Raw genomic sequence first — 16,402 nt, 5'->3', positions numbered from 1 at the left:
GGGGTATTTATTCCAGTTTCATTTTAGGAACTGGGTTTTGGGGTTTTATTCAAGACTATTCATTCTTCCAAAGATAGAAAATCTTTTTGAACTGTCATATAAGTGTACCATCTTTTAGTATGGTGTTTATATGGTCTATTCTGCCTTTTTGGTCAGTGATGGCATTATTTGTTTACAATAGATACAATAGATGCATATCTTCATTTTCTGTTTTAATTCAGATTATTTTTATTTTCTGAGATTCTCTTTTTTTGACAAGCATTACCAATTTGTTGTTTTTCCTTCTGGTCTAGCGACAGCTCTAAGACTCTTTTCAAGGTTCTCAGTGTTCTTTATTTGGACGGTATAGTGGTACTGGCTCAGTCTTTTTGTTCTGCGGAATCTCATACGATTCAACTTTGTTGTTTCTTCAAGACATGGTTAGAGGATCTTTTTATCAAAAGCTCCTTGATTTCTCACATTGTAATGCAGCGTTATTTTATTTATGAATTTATGAGATTTTGGATCACAACTGCAGATTGGATAGAGAGTTGAAGGAAATTACTATCAGTGTTGCCTTTATCCCTTTTAAGATATGTCCTTGTTTTTTGGTTACAGGAGAGAATTTAAAGTCTTGTAATATTTTATAGATGAAGAGAGGTCTTGTAAGAGTGAAGGGGTTAATGAGATTGTTTCACATAAGTAGCTCAGTCCAATATAGATTATACAGCTTTAAGACTTAGGTTGTAATGAGTATAATTGCTGTGTTATAGTTCTAGCAAAAGTCTCTTTTAAATGCAGCACAAATATTTAACAATCAAGCTTTGTAAGGTACGGTTAGTTTACCTGAAGGTGTTGTTCAATGCTGCTATTAAATCTTAATTGACACTGCAGTGTTTGATGTTCCTTGAGGCCCGGCCGGGAGCGCTTGTAAGTTGCGCATCTGACGTCACGAACAAGGTGTGTGGCTGTGTACCAATCAGATGCAAGGAAAGTCGGCACCACGGAGAAGAAAATAAACCTTTACCGGAGCTAGTGTTTGATGTGGCTGTGACCGTGGTCGATGCAGCAAATGAATGTAGTAAATGGATTGATGAGGTAGGAGACCTTTAGAGAATGTCCGGAACAATGAAAGTCTGAGGAACAAATTAGCTTTTTCCAAACAATGGTAGGTAGGATAAGTCCAGGTGATCTGCCTGTGTAAAGGCTGGAAATAGTAATACTTCTTCTTTGCTGTTTGGTTAGAATATTCCTTAGCAATTTGAGGAAAATCAGAACTGTGATAAGAGCAAAAGAGTCACAGCAGTCTTGCTACACATCAAAATTAATTGACAACTAGGCAGGGGGAATTGTGGGAACTTATAGAATTGATTTAAAGGGACATAGCTTAGAATAGGAGTTCCCTGAATTAAAGGGACATAACATATTAGAGAAATACCCTGACACACACAAGGGTCACCTTTTTTAGGTTTCCAGATAGATTGTGTCAATGTTTTTGTCTCTAACAGACAAGTGACAAGTTTATTGGGTTCCGTGTCGGAAACTTCAGTCTCTATTATTTCCTTCAAGTTGCTATATATGCATGGAAGTTTTAGGTTTCATGGCTGCAGCATTGGATTCGATTCCCTTTGCTCATTTCATAGGAAACCTTTCCAGTTTTTTATGCTGAATAATGGTGCAGGGATTCTAGGATATCACTTTTTATATCTTTGAATCCTAATGTTTAACTATCTTTGAATCGGTGGTTAAGATCACCATCATTTAGTTCTACAGGTCTCTTTGGTTCTTTCAACCTGGACCATGATCTCTACAGATGCAAGTCTTTTAGCTTTGGTCTGTTAATCAAGCTTTACATCCGGTAGAATGGTCTCTTTACCCAGATGTTTTTCAATTTTTCAGATATGAGGGCTTCCAGAAATAGATCTGATGGCATCTCATCTAATCAAGGAACTTCCCAGGTGCCTATTCAGGTCCTGGGATCCTCTAACGAAAGTAGTGTATGCATTAACACTTCCTTGGAATTATCAATCTGCCTATATTTTTCATCTCTGGTTCTTCTTATTAGAGTGATTTTCTAAATCATCAGAGACCAATCTTTGGTGTGGCTGGTGGCTCCAGCATGGCCACACAGGTTTTGGTATATGGTTCTTGTTCGGATGTCCAGTTGCCAATCTTGGTTACTTCCATTAAGGCCAGACCTTATATCTTAACATTCGTTTTTTTCATCAGGAATTCAAATTATTAATTTGATGGTATGAAAATTTAACGCTTGGTACTTAGTCATAGAAGTTCTCTGACTCAGTGATTAATACTATGTTGCAGGCTTGTAAATCTGTGTCTAGTAGGATTTATTATCGAGTTTGGAAGATTTACATCTCATGATGCTCTTCTTATGAATTCTCTTGGCATTCTTTTAGAATTCCTAGGATTTTATAGTTTCTTCATAAGGTTTTGTCTGCATGTCCCTTGAAAGGACAAATCTCTGCTTTTTCTGTGCTGTTTCACAGTAAGAATTGCTAAATCTTTCTGATATTCATTATTTTGTTCAGGCTTTGGTTCGTATCAAGCCTGTCATTTAAGCCAATTTCTCCTCCTTGGAGTCTTATTTTGGTTCTGAAGGCTTTACAGGCTCTTCTGTTTGAGCATATGCTTTCTTTGGACATTAATTACTTTCATGGAAAGTATTGTTCGTTTTAGACATCTCTTCAGCTAGAACAGTTTTTTTGAATTATCTGTTCTTTCTTGTAAATCTCCGATTTTTCATCAGGATAAGGTGGTTTTTGCTGTCCTCACTTCAATTTTTACCTAAACTTGTGAATTCTAACAACATTAGTAGAGGAATTATTGTCCCTTCCTTGTGTCCTAATCCTAAGAATTCTTTGGTAACATTCTTACATTCTTTGGATGTGGTAAGAGTTTTGAAATATGTTGAAGATACTCAGATTTCAGACAGACTTCTAGTCTATTTGTTATCTTTTCTGGTTTTAGGAAAGGTCAGAAGGCTTCTGCCTTTTCTTTGGCATCTTGGTTAAAGCTTTTGATTCATCATGCTTATTTGGAGTCGGGTTAATCCCCGCCTCTGAGGATTACGGCTCATTCTACTAGGTCAGTTTCTACATCCTGGACTTTAAACAATGAAGCTTCTGTTGATCAGATTTGCAAAGCAATGACTTAGTCTTCTTTGCATACTTTTACTAAATTCTACCATTTTATGTTTTCTCTTCTTCAGAAGCAGTTTTTGGTAGAATAGTACTTCAGGCAGCTGTTTCAGTTTGATTCTTCTGCTTATATTTCAGTTTTTTTTCATTATAAAAATTGAAACTTTTGATTTGGGTAGTGGATTAATTTTTTCAGCGGAATTGGCTGTCTTTATTTTATCCCTCCCTCTCTAGTGACTCTTGCGTGGAAGTTCCACATCTTGAGTATCTGCTATCCCATACGTCACTAGCTCATGGACTCTTGCTAATTACATGAAAGAAAACATAATTTATGTAAGAACTTACCTGATAAATTCCTTTCTTTCATATTAGCAAGAGTCCATGAGACCCACCCTTTTTTTGTGGTGGTTATTATTTTTTTGTATAAAGCACAATTATTCCAATTCCTTAATTTTTTTGATGCCTTCGCTCCTTTCTTATCACCCCACTTCTTGGCTATTCGTTAAACTGAATTGTGGGTGTGGTGAGGGGTGTATTTATAGGCATTTTAAGGTTTGGGAAACTTTGCCCCTCCTGGTAGGAATGTATATCCCATACGTCACTAGCTCATGGACCCTTGCTAATATGAAAGAAATTAATTTATCAGGTAAGTTCTTACATAAATTATCTTTTTTTTTATCAGAGGCAGTTTTTGCATTATCGGTTTAGTAAAAAATGACCTTGTGCTGATTTAATTCAACAGCTAAAAGGACTTAATTAACCCCAGACATTGTTCAAATTATTAACAAACACAAATAAATACTGTTCTAATGTCTGTTTAAATTCCTTAAAACATAAACACACATATCTCAGGGCAAAACAGGTTAATTGCAAATATGTCAACTATAAGCATAACTACACTTTATGAAATAGAGATGTTCATTTGTCAGTTTCGTTCACTGCAGAATGCAGAAGAGGCTGCTTGCGGTATCCAGCTCTTTTTAGAGCCAGATATCTTCTTGTACAACTGAAACACACTAAGATCTGTGCAAATCTAGATCTAAGCATGTTTCACTTGCACACAAAGATATTGACAAATTTGTTGACTGGTAATCCTGGCCATTTGGCTTTTAAAATCAGATTAACAAGGCAGATAAGGATTTTGTGTAGTTTTCAGGATGTAACAATGTTAAGCTTGAAAGCGTATTTACAGCAGGTTGTGATCACTGGAAAAACATACTGAATACCAGTAAATAGTCAGAAAGTGTTACCTACTGAAAACAAGCGCAGAATTGCGATGGACACATTGGTCTTATTTCCCTATAAGACGTAGCAGTACAAACTGAAACCTGCATGCATTCATTTGAGTTTTGAATAAAGGCAACTTTACTAATACGCTTCTAGTAAAAGCTAGCAGTTTTAGCAGCACACACACTTATGCCGTGACTGTCCTATGTACCCACATTCAAAGACTGCTTATATGAAGCAAACTGAATAATTACTGACACAATGAACACTGGCTGGCTCACTGAGCAAGTGTGGTGTTTGCATGCTATAGTGCACAGGTACTTGGAGAATATGTGTGTATGCCACTGAAAGTCCAATTCAGACAGCTACTTTAAGGATAATAATGTAGTGAGTTGATTTTTTTTTCCCCAGTGTACATTACTAAATAAAATATCAGACATGCATAGTAACATCCCATTCAAACAGTGAATGGTTAATCCTAGTGATTGTGTAAAAAAATTAACTAGTGATAAAACTTACAATGTTTTTCATCATATATTTATTACATAAATATATAGTAAAATAGACCAGCGACAAATTAGCCATAAAAATATCTTTCTTTAAAATCCTGACCGGAAAGGTATATTTTATGTTTTTTTTTTGTTTTTTTTTCACGTTTTTCAGTATTTTTTTTCTTCTGGCAAACAGCACATTTTTTATTATGCTTACACATCATGATTGTCAACAATTTCCAGACCTCCAAAATAGTTACAACAGAAAAACGCAGAAGTGACATTAAATGTAAAACAGTAATCGGGGGTTAATAGTCTCCTTGTATATTTTACTTATATATGCACTTTCCCATTACCATTTATTTGCGGCATACTGTCTGCCCCCTTTTGTTAAGGTACCTTAAAAGTGTTACCATTTCCTATCAACTGTAAAATGATACACATATATCATTCTTCTCCATTTTAGAGGTGTCTAGTTTGGACTGGGGATGTGAACTTCAAGTCCTCCACTTGTACATACTGTTTAAATGATGTCACAGTACTCTGAATATTAATTCACAAAATTGATCATCATTTGTTTTCAAAACATTAATAAGAAAGGAAAACACCTTAGCCTATTTCTAATTTTTAAGTGGCTGCCAATCATAGTACACCACCATAATACACAGACATTGCAGCTAGATATTTCATTGGTTGCCTAGTCCCTGTGATGTATAAATCTTTTCAAAGAGAAAACCATTGGCTGATAAAACAAGGCATACAGTAATCTGCTCTGTGCCTCTCAAATCTAAGAAATAATAATAAAAAAGTATTGTCCTTCAATCACTGCATAGCCAAGGTGCATAGCATAGTGAATACTAATACCCAAATGGTACAACATTTTCATTGAAACATATTTCATGAAAGAAAAACCCCCATAGATAATTTAAAATTGGCTTTACATTGTTCTAGCAATTTTTCAGCAAATTACTATTAACAAATACAGTTTAGATGAGGCACTGCATAATAATTTATGGTGCCAGCTGCGTCTTGTTGCAGTAAAACACTTCATGTAAGCAAGATTACTGAAATAAATTGGTTTATGGTGTTATGCCTTTGCATACTGTGTCATACCCAGTAAAGGGTATATCAAACATACAGAGAAAATTACCTGAGCAACAGATAGATATTTTTAATGCTCTTTTTAGTGAACGAGACACTGACATTTATAAGAAATATTCAATTGGAAAACTTCATCTTTAACATGAGTTTTTTTTTAATTTATATTGCCTGTGTTTAGAAGAACAGTGATTGGCTCACAGTATTAAAATGTAACTTAACAAATGTCTCTCCTACATGATTTCAGCTCTGATTTGGATATGTGGCTTGGCTATTTCTGAAATTCTGAATCCTTTTGGGCCCTATCTTCCATATATATAAATGCTACAGCTTTGGGCCTTTATAAAATGTCTAAGTAACCCGAGTATACACTATTCATCCAATTGTAACTGAGCTTGAGTCATGTCTAACACGACTGCCTGTCTCAATAGTGGTTAAAGGGGCACTGAACCCAAGAGCATGCAATTTTAAGCAACTTTCTAATTTACTCCTATTATAACATTTTCTTCATTCTCTGTCCCTTTAAGTTTTCTATTTTTTGTTTTTAGTTAAGAAAAAGTTGCTAATGGGGAGTTTCAAACAGTTGGTACAACTAGACACTATGGGCCCAATTTACTAATGTGCTCTAGCGGATCATGTTCGGCCCACATCGATAAATGCCGACAGCATACACTGTCGGCATTTATCATTGCACAAGCATTCCACAAGAAATGCTTGTGCAATGCCTCCCCCTTAATCAGCCGTTAGAAGGGGTGTCAATCACCCCGATCGTAATGATTGCTGTCCGCCACCTCAGAGGTGGCAGACGAGTTAAGGAGCAGCGGTCTTAAATTGGCCCCATGGAATCCATTTTGGACACTAATTATTAATTTATCTTGCTACACAATTTCATAAAAAAAAATGTCTGCATATCTTTTTTTATATCTATGCTTATATAGCAGGCTCAAGTTTTGTGAAATGATAGGTGGAAATTTAAGTTTTAAACTATTATGGTCATACACTGTTCCAACTTGTCTACCCCTGCAATATGGGCACAAATGTCAGGAAGATTTGAAACTAAACCCCACAATACCAAAAGCCAATGGGCTGTTGTTCATCTTAGACAAGATATTTGGCAAACTTGGTGGAGTTAAAGGGACATAATGCTAAATCACTTGAAACGTATGCGTTATAACTGTAAAAAGCTGACAGGAAAATATCACCTGAGCATCTCTATGTAAAAAAGGAAGATATTTTACCTCACAATCTCCTCAGCTCAGCAGAGTAAGTTCTGTGTAAAAAGTTATACTCAGCTGCAGGTAAAAAAATAAATAAAAAATGAAGAAATGAACAGCAGCCAATCAGCATCAACAGTGCTGTGGTGATGAACTCTTTTACTGTGATCTCATGAGATTTGACTTAACTCTCATGAGATTTCATTGTAAACTTCCTTAAACTGAATAGGGAAATAACATGAGAGTGCACAAGTCTCAACCCTCCGTCTGTCCCAGGACAGACATACTGATTTGTTGCTTAGAAGTCCTTTACAATGGGATGTGGCTACTGAGAAACTTTTGAGGTAAAATATCTTTCTTTTTTACATAGAGATGTTCAGGTGATATTTTCTAGTCAGCTTTTTACAGCTATACTGCATCACTTTCAAGTGTTTAAACATTTGGGTATTATGGCCCTTTAATAGTATACTGGCTGCCTGTGCTACAAAAATAAAAGGTATTCTGTTCTGCAAATAATGTGTTTACCCATGCAATATGGCTGTCAATCCTTTCTGAGCAAATTGTAAATCCACATTCCTATCAGTGTGGCTTCTAGTCAATTCCATGCAGTCCGGCAGCTTTCTCTCACTGCCAGTCCTTTTCATGAAATGTGTTTGTTTACCCCCTCCCTTTCCAATTTTTGGTCATTCTGCTGCCAATCCCATACTTGCAGCTAGCCTGCTCCAAATTGCTTGCAATCCTTTAGAAGCAAGTAAGTCCTTTTTTATTATTGTCATATGGCTTCCAGTCTTTTACGGCTTGCAACATCCAGTAATTTGTTATCGGTGTACCATTAATAGCTTCAGCCTCCTAAAACCATTTAAAATACATTCAGTTACACTTTAGCTTTGTCCTCATATAAAGAAATTAATGTAGGAGCTAAAGGATAGGAAAATAGCAAAAGCAAAGACAAATAAAAAAATGAGATGACAGTAAAAGGATATACTATAAAGATGAAATGGGTAGAAATGTGACATAATGGTGACTTGCACATGCTGTACTCTAGTTCAGATTAGAATATACAGGAGTATAAAAGCAATGAGCAATGGATTGATATGGAGGTTTAAATGGTGCTATGAGGATTATAAAATGAAGATGTATAAAACAATCAAAGCTATAGAAGGAGGAAACATGATAGTGAGAGGATGTAAGCATCAAAAATGGAGTTATGCAAAGGGTATATATGGAGTAGCAGGATGAATTGTATGAAGAAATTATACATTATAGGGAAGGCTAACAGAGAGTTATAGCTATGGTTAATATGGTGCAATGGGAGGAATTATAGCAAGATGTTGTGGCTCCACATGAAGAATTACAATATGGTGTGACATAATGTGAATAATAAGGAGGGAGTAAATACGTGAGACGTAGGATTGAGTAAATGGTGGAATAAGAGGAAATTTTGAGAGATGGTTAAAAATCACATTACAAACAGATGGAAGGATTACATGGAGTAATAAGAGGATTTATGGAAAAATGTGATGGAAGGTTGTGAGGACTGTTTTTTATCTGGACTGCAAGGCCCTTTACCATTTTAGATACTGTAGGTTCCCTCCGACACAAACTTTATACCCCACAAAAAAATATTTTTATGTACATATATAAAAGCAAATAAGGAATCACAAGACCCAGAATGCATTGCGACACATAATTACAAAGCTTACAATTTATTGGTGGAAAGGACATTGGCCCCCCAAAAATGGGACCTTATAATAAAACAAAACAAAACAAAAAAAGCATGTTTAGGAGGGATATTTAGAAAAGTGAGAAAACAAGATTTGGAGAGAAGATATTTTTGTAGAACAGGAGGGTTGGGGGAAAGGGTGCATAGGTAGGTGTGATAGACACCCTCACATTTGTGCCCTCCTGTTACAGATCTGAGGTAAGTTGTGTGTATATGACGTTCAATATTAATAACTTAGCCTACTTTACTGAAGAAAAAAATACACATATATATATATATACACACATAATATATATATATATATATATACACATACACACACATATATATATATATATATATATATATATATATATACACACATATATTTATATATATATTATGGTGTGGGGATCAGCCTTTGCAGGCAGCAGAACAAAGGGTAAACCTAAGCACACATCCATCGTTCATTTTTAACTATTTCAATGGTAGTGCAAAGAACCTGACACTTCTCTAAGCCAAGGCTGCCCCACACACCAACATTCACAAAGTTTAAAACACACAAACACAACAAAACGGAAATGAAATATGCAAAAGATTTAAAAACCCTAAATATTAGCATGGCATTTTCTTTTTTTAATACAGCATTTATAAGCTCTCTGCATATAAAGATTACAGTAAAAAAATAGACAGGCATTATTTATTTGTAGGATAGGGTGGGAACGGAGAGAATATGGGGTCATGGGAACATAGAGGGTTTTGAGGAGTCCCTGAAAAGATAAGTAGACAAAGATATAACTAGACAGGTCTAATCCCTTTCCTAGAAAATGAAAGCATAGTTACAATGCAGAAGGGAGCACAAGCCCCTTAGCATGAAAAAAATATGCCTGACACCCACAAAGCGTAACCTCAGCCCTTGATTAATGTCATGAGGTAAGTGATTTCTTCCATAAAAAGGCAAATTCATTATATTCAGTAAGAAATTAGAGTTGTCTTTTCTTGTCATTAGCCAGGTTACCATACATTTGATGACAACCTAACACTGAGTCTATCTGTACACCAAGCAATAAGAAACACACATTTTAGGCAATTAACCTGTACTTGATACTCAAGGGCCCATCTTGAAAGTGCTATAGCTCTGCAATCAAGGAATTCACAAGCATAAGATGCCCAACAAAGGGGTTGATCAAAAGTCTTTAGAAAACTTTATCTAATGTTTGTCTACCAAAGTTACCAATAAAGTATATGGAGATTGTTTGACGATAAATCATTTGATAAACTTTTCTTAAGGATTGTAATTAACCCAATAGTTGGAAAGGGTAACAATGATCTTAAGCTGGCAAAAAAATACTAATGACTAATTCTGTCTTGATAATTAACATCATGACACCTTGTAGGTACTCAGCAATGCCTCAGCTTGTAATAATAGTCAACATATAAACCCTTTTAAAAATCCAGCATGTTCTAAACTTGCCCTGATAATTTCTAGTCAAATCGGTCTATTAAACTTACTGTCTTCATAATCCTTAATTACCATATAAACATCCAGCATGACATAAGGTTGCCCTGATAACCTCCATTCATATTACTGTCAAGGCCATTCGAATTTTGCAGTCAAGCTGCCAATATACAGTAGCTAGAAATCCAGCAAGCAAACATGCTGTCAGGTATTACCTGTCATAGGTTATATAGACAACACCACTCATTTTTTAGTTTAAATCTTTTGAATAAAGGATCTCTTTCCTGTGGGTCTGAGTACCCTTGGGGTGGAGGTGATCACAAGGAACCAGATAAGGCAGAACATGTGGGGTGTACATGTCACTGAGCTGGAAATCAGCCTCATGTTTATGAGGGGCAGAATGTGTTTTAGAGGCAGCTGGGGGTTCCCTTATTTTAATCATTTAACACATGGGTACAATGTAATCTAACAATGCAAATCTTCAAAAGCTGGGGTCATTAAATGCTCCTGTATCCTCAGTGTCTAGATGTATTAATGATCAAATACTGAATATATCCAGGGGAATTACAAAGGGGGTAACTGAAGACTTAGAATAACAGCATGCCTAAAAGCAGGGTACCAGAGCACACTAATATAATAATCTTAGTGGTTGCATTGAGCTACCTTCTAGCAAAGAAGTTAGGAATAGGAGACTAATCCTGTTATGATTACCTAAGGACTGGAGTTGAGAAACACTGGTACAGAGCATTAACCAAAACAACTACTGTAAGTAACAGAGTGAAACAAACACTACAGAGAGGCGGGTAGGAAAGCAAAAGAAGAAGAAAAAAAAGAGCTAGCTCTCTTGCCTTTAACACTCTCATCTACAAGTAAATAGCATGGGATTATGGTAGAAAAGTGGTACATTTTCTGCCCATACAAAGACATTGCAAAGAGACATACCCCACAAAAAGATCACGCGGACAGAGGAAAGTGGCAAAGCAGCATCGCCAATTAAACCATCTCCCTGAATAACAATCAGAGAAGGCGCTTGTGTTTTTTAAACAGTAAAGAAATTAGTTATTATACAAATCTGACCTAATATAACATTACTATGCTGCATATACTGTAGAAAATATGAGGTGTAGATAGGTGCTGGTGAGTGGGAGATGTGTGAAATAGTGGACAATACAAAGGGTTAAAAGATGATCAGTGGCCTGCACTCAGAATACTCCCAACCTAGCACCGCAATCTTACATGAGGATTCAGCACTGCATTTACCCTGGAAAACCCCCCAGAAAAAACAAGTTTCTACTAGATTTTCCTATATTAAAGGTCAGCTGACTGCTGTTTTCAAATTAGGATATATAAAGTGACATAAACACCTTGTAACTGCAAGACGTTTGTGTAGCGTGAACATTAGGTTTGCTGCACTTGTTTTTCAGTGGCTGACCTCCCCCACCACAGGCCTCGTTTTGGACTCAATCCAGACTTGTATAACCACTGTCATTTTGTTAGCAAAAATGTGCATTGTCTTATCACCCTATTGTGGTTAGAGACGGATATATGACAGGGTTAGGCTTGCAAAGTCTGAAGCGTGTATCTACAATTTCATACTTAAAAGGGACACTAAACAAAATTTTACATTCATTATTCAGATAGAGAATACATTTTAAAAAAAACTTTCCAGTTTACTTCTATCAAATTTTCTTCATTCTCATGTTAATCTTTGTTGAAGAGATACCTAGGTAGGTTGCTTGCACATACCTAAAGCACTACATGACAGGAAAATAGTGCTGCCATCTAGTGCTCTTGCTAATGTATAACATTGTTGCAAAACTGCTGCCATATAGTGCTGCACACGTGTACACTCCTGAGCTTTCATCTCTGCTTTTCAACAAAGGATAACAAGAAAACAGAAGAAAATTAGAAATTTGTTTAAAATTGTAAGCACTATCTGAATCATGAAAGAAAAATTCGGGGTTTTATGTCCATTAAGCTCAAGGAACAGGGGACAAAATAAATAATTACGATAATTGCAAGTTGAATGCCCTTTTAAATGGCGTTTCAAGCTCAGAAAGTCTAGTTCTGAATTAAACAAACTTAAGCTTCCTATCACTGCAATGGAAAGAGCTAAGCACTAAAAACAGCAATAATGCAAGATCACAATCAACCTGCTTAATGGGGTTGGTATTCAATTACTAGAACCATTTTTATGCTGAAATCCGTTTATAAAAACGTATTCCAATAAATGTAAGCAGTGTGCTATCTGCACAGGACAGGGATATACCACTGCGGTCAGCTGGGATCTAACAATGATTGCAAATAGGCTAAATAAAAGTGCAAGAGAAGAAAGTTTGGGCTTTTCTTATGACATGTATCTCCCATAGGCAGTTGCAAACTTTACATCATAAACAGCAAATCTGTTATTAAATCATTTTCTTTAGCTTTGTCATTTTCAACAAAACAAGTATTAATGAATTATTAATGTATTCACATTATGGAGTTATTGAAAGGTCACTATTAATAGTGACTAAATTGTGCTAAAAGTTAGAATATATATTTTGCCGCTTCCATGATAACACTGGCAATCACTAATAATTGTCTGCTATTGGGAAGGTGCCAGTAAAATACTAGCTTGATTGAAACAGATCTTTACCCGCTGATAATGAAGTATTATGTATAATATATTCATTATATGCAGAGCTGCGAGATCTAATTTGTATTGCTCTCACCCATAACACTGCATTTCTACAATATCCCCCATTCTTAGGCACGTTAACCCCTTGGATGCCAGCAGAAATCCAGTGGATGTATCAGAATGCTCTCTTTTCAATCCAAAGGTTTAAGAACCCTGATGAGAATTAAGTAGACCCACAGACCATAACAGCACTAGCAAATGCATGTAAAACTGCAGTGCCAGTTACAAGACTTTAAGTTTAAAGGGGATATATTGCTATAGGATTTCGTACCAAAGATTAATCTGCTGGGTAGATAACCACAGCAAGTTTTATATTACATTTCTGTGGGTGACGTATAAACAATATGGTTAACTTGAAAATATACAGCAGACAGCTATATAAAGGTAGATTCTCTCTAAATACATAGCCCAAACTTTAGTATAAAGTATAAATAAGAAACAAATTGCTAATCCCTCTTATTGTCTCTAACTTATTTATCAGGTGCGCCCCTAAGGTACACTGTGTCCAGCACATTACATTTTTTATGACATATTCTTCTCATAGCCAGTGCTAGGGTTGCCAGCTGTATTTCATAAAAATACTGTACAACCTATCGGTGATTGGGGACAGGTGGGGTGGGGGTCACACAATGTCCTTCCAATAGCTCAACCTTAGGCCCACGTTTGATCCCACCATCAATATTTTCACAACTGAGCAACAATTTTATCGCCTTCATTGCTTAACACACAGACATTAGTGATTTAAGCCCTTGACTGCCAGTAGCACACAGATCAATGGTTTAAAGGGACATGAAACCCAAAATGTTCCTTCACTATTCTGATAGTACATACAATTGTAAACAACTTTTAAATGTATTATATAATTTGCTTAGTTCTTTTAGTTTAGTATCCTTTGTTAAAAAGTATACCTAGGTAGACTCATGCACTGGGAGCTAGGTGCTGGCTGAATGATGGCGGCACATATACACCTCGTCATTGGCTTACCGGTGTGTTCAGCTAGCTACCAGTAGTACAATGCCCATGCTTCAGGATAACAAAAGAATGAAGCAAAAATTAATAACAGAAGTAAATTGGGGGGGTTGTTTAAAAATGTATTATCTATCTGAATAATGAAAGAAAAATATCCCTGACTGCTTCTAACACAAATAATAGAAAATGCATATTTGTTAGGCATAGGAGGCCCTTTCCACTTCGGGTACTTTAAAAATACTAGACATTTAAAGCACCTGAGCTGAGTTGTTCATTCTTACTAAATTGTTTTAAATGTACATTGGAGTTTCTGGAGTATATTGTATTTTTTCATTTCTAAACCACAGATGATAAGAAGCAGCACAGTTGCAAGCTGTTCCAATACGTTATCAAAGACTCCAAGCTCTTGAAGCTTATATGCATGCTTATGTAAAATGATCTTGTAACAGACTTGTCATTTGTAAAACGACACAATTTGTAACATTGTATGCTGGTTCTCATGTGATATTAATACTTCAGTGTCATTTTTCTTTGTTTTAAATAAAGCTTTTTTAAAAAATAAAAATAAAAAAATTACTAGACATTTAAAGGGCCAGTCTACAATAGAATCGTTATTGTTTTAAAAGATAGATAATCCCTTTATTAACTATTCCTCAGTTTTGCATAACCAACACAGTTATATTAATACACTTTTTACCTCTGTGATTACCTTGTATCTAAGAACCTTCTTCCAGCCCCCTGATCACATGACTGTTTATTATCAATTGTCTTGCAGTTAGCATTGTTTTGTACTAAATCTTAAATAACTTTCTGTGCCTAAACACAGTGTTATCTATATGGCCCACGTGTACTTTCAGTCGCTTTGTGTTGAAAAAGAATTTAAAAAGCCTGTGATAAGAGGCAGCCCTCAAAGGCTTAGAAATTAGCATATGAGCCTATCTATGTTTAGTTTAAACTAAGAATACCAAGAGAAAAAAGCAAATTTGATGATAAAAGTAAATTGGAAAGTTGATTAAATTGCATGTCCTATCTGAATAATGAAAGTTTAATTTTGACTAGACTGTCCCTTTAAGTTTCCAGTATTTGTGAATATTTTACTGGACAGCCTGCTGATATACAGGACACCTGGCAACCCTGGCCAGTACGGATAATCAAGTCAATGTATTTTGCACAATTACAGTGTGCGTCACACCACTAACCTCAAGCTAAAACATTAAAAATACGGTATTCTGTGATTATTATTACATTTAGGGGGCTAAAACATAAAAGCTTAATTATTCTTAAAGGACCAGCAAATACAGTAGATTTGCATAAGCAATAAATGCATAATAACAAGACAATGCAATAGCATTTAGGTTGAACTTCAAATAAGTAGTAGATTTGTTTTCTGACATATTTCAAAGTTATGTCTATTCCCATTCCTCCTGTATCATGTGACAGCCATCAGCCAATCACAAATGCATATACTATATATTCTGTAAATTCTTGCACATGCTCATTAGGAGCTTGTGATTCAAAAAGTGTAAATATAAAAAGACTATGTAAATAGGAAAGTTCTTTAAAATTGCATGCTCTATATGAATCATGAAAGTTTAAATTTTGACTTGAGTGTCCCATCATCCTCCTTGTACTGTTCCCTCATTACTAGGGACATTTATGTTTACACTTATAAATTAAATACACTGCTATAGTGGGAGTGAAAATATCTGGCAAGTGCTGAAAAATAAAAATAATATTATTTTTTTAAAGTAATAATTAACCTTACTCTGCGTGCAGGTCACTTGAAGGATGTGCGATTGTAAAAATGTCCACATTTTCCTGTATTGTGTTTTAACCATTGCATAGCTGTTTAGCTGAGCCCTGACCATTATCCTTACAATTCTGGAAATAGGGCCCAGACCTGCATTTGGCAAGTAAGAATGCAGGGCAGATTATCTGTGGGGTTAACACCCACACGAACATCAGCTTTGAACTTTAAAAGTGTTATATTTTAATAAATATGAATTAGTAGTGATGAGACTATATATATGCGCTTGCATTTAGGAGAAAAAAAACTAATTATAGACATCATTCTTTAAATTAACTTATCTGAGATTTTGTATTTCTTAAGTGGAATTTGACTGGACCAAAACAATTTAATAAGATTAGTTATAGAGTGCATATACCTCTCCACATAAAGGTACATTTTACTCCAAAAAGATTATAGGATGCACGTACACATGTTTAAAATAATTTTGTTTGAAAAAAAAAAGGCAGTTTAACATCTTAACCACGATGAACCCTGTAATTCACTGGTCATTAAGGGATGTTCTGCTTTAATTAGCGCAGGTCTCCTAAAATAGCGCAATCTCATAGAAAGACCAGGGACATTTTCATTAAAGGGTTAAATTGAAACTTATACAGCAGAATCCATTTTACTAATGCT

The sequence above is a fragment of the Bombina bombina genome, chromosome 1 (genome assembly GCF_027579735.1).
Source record: "Bombina bombina isolate aBomBom1 chromosome 1, aBomBom1.pri, whole genome shotgun sequence".
Classification (NCBI taxonomy): Eukaryota; Metazoa; Chordata; class Amphibia; order Anura; family Bombinatoridae; genus Bombina; species Bombina bombina.
Note: the sequence above shows the minus strand (reverse complement) of the source record.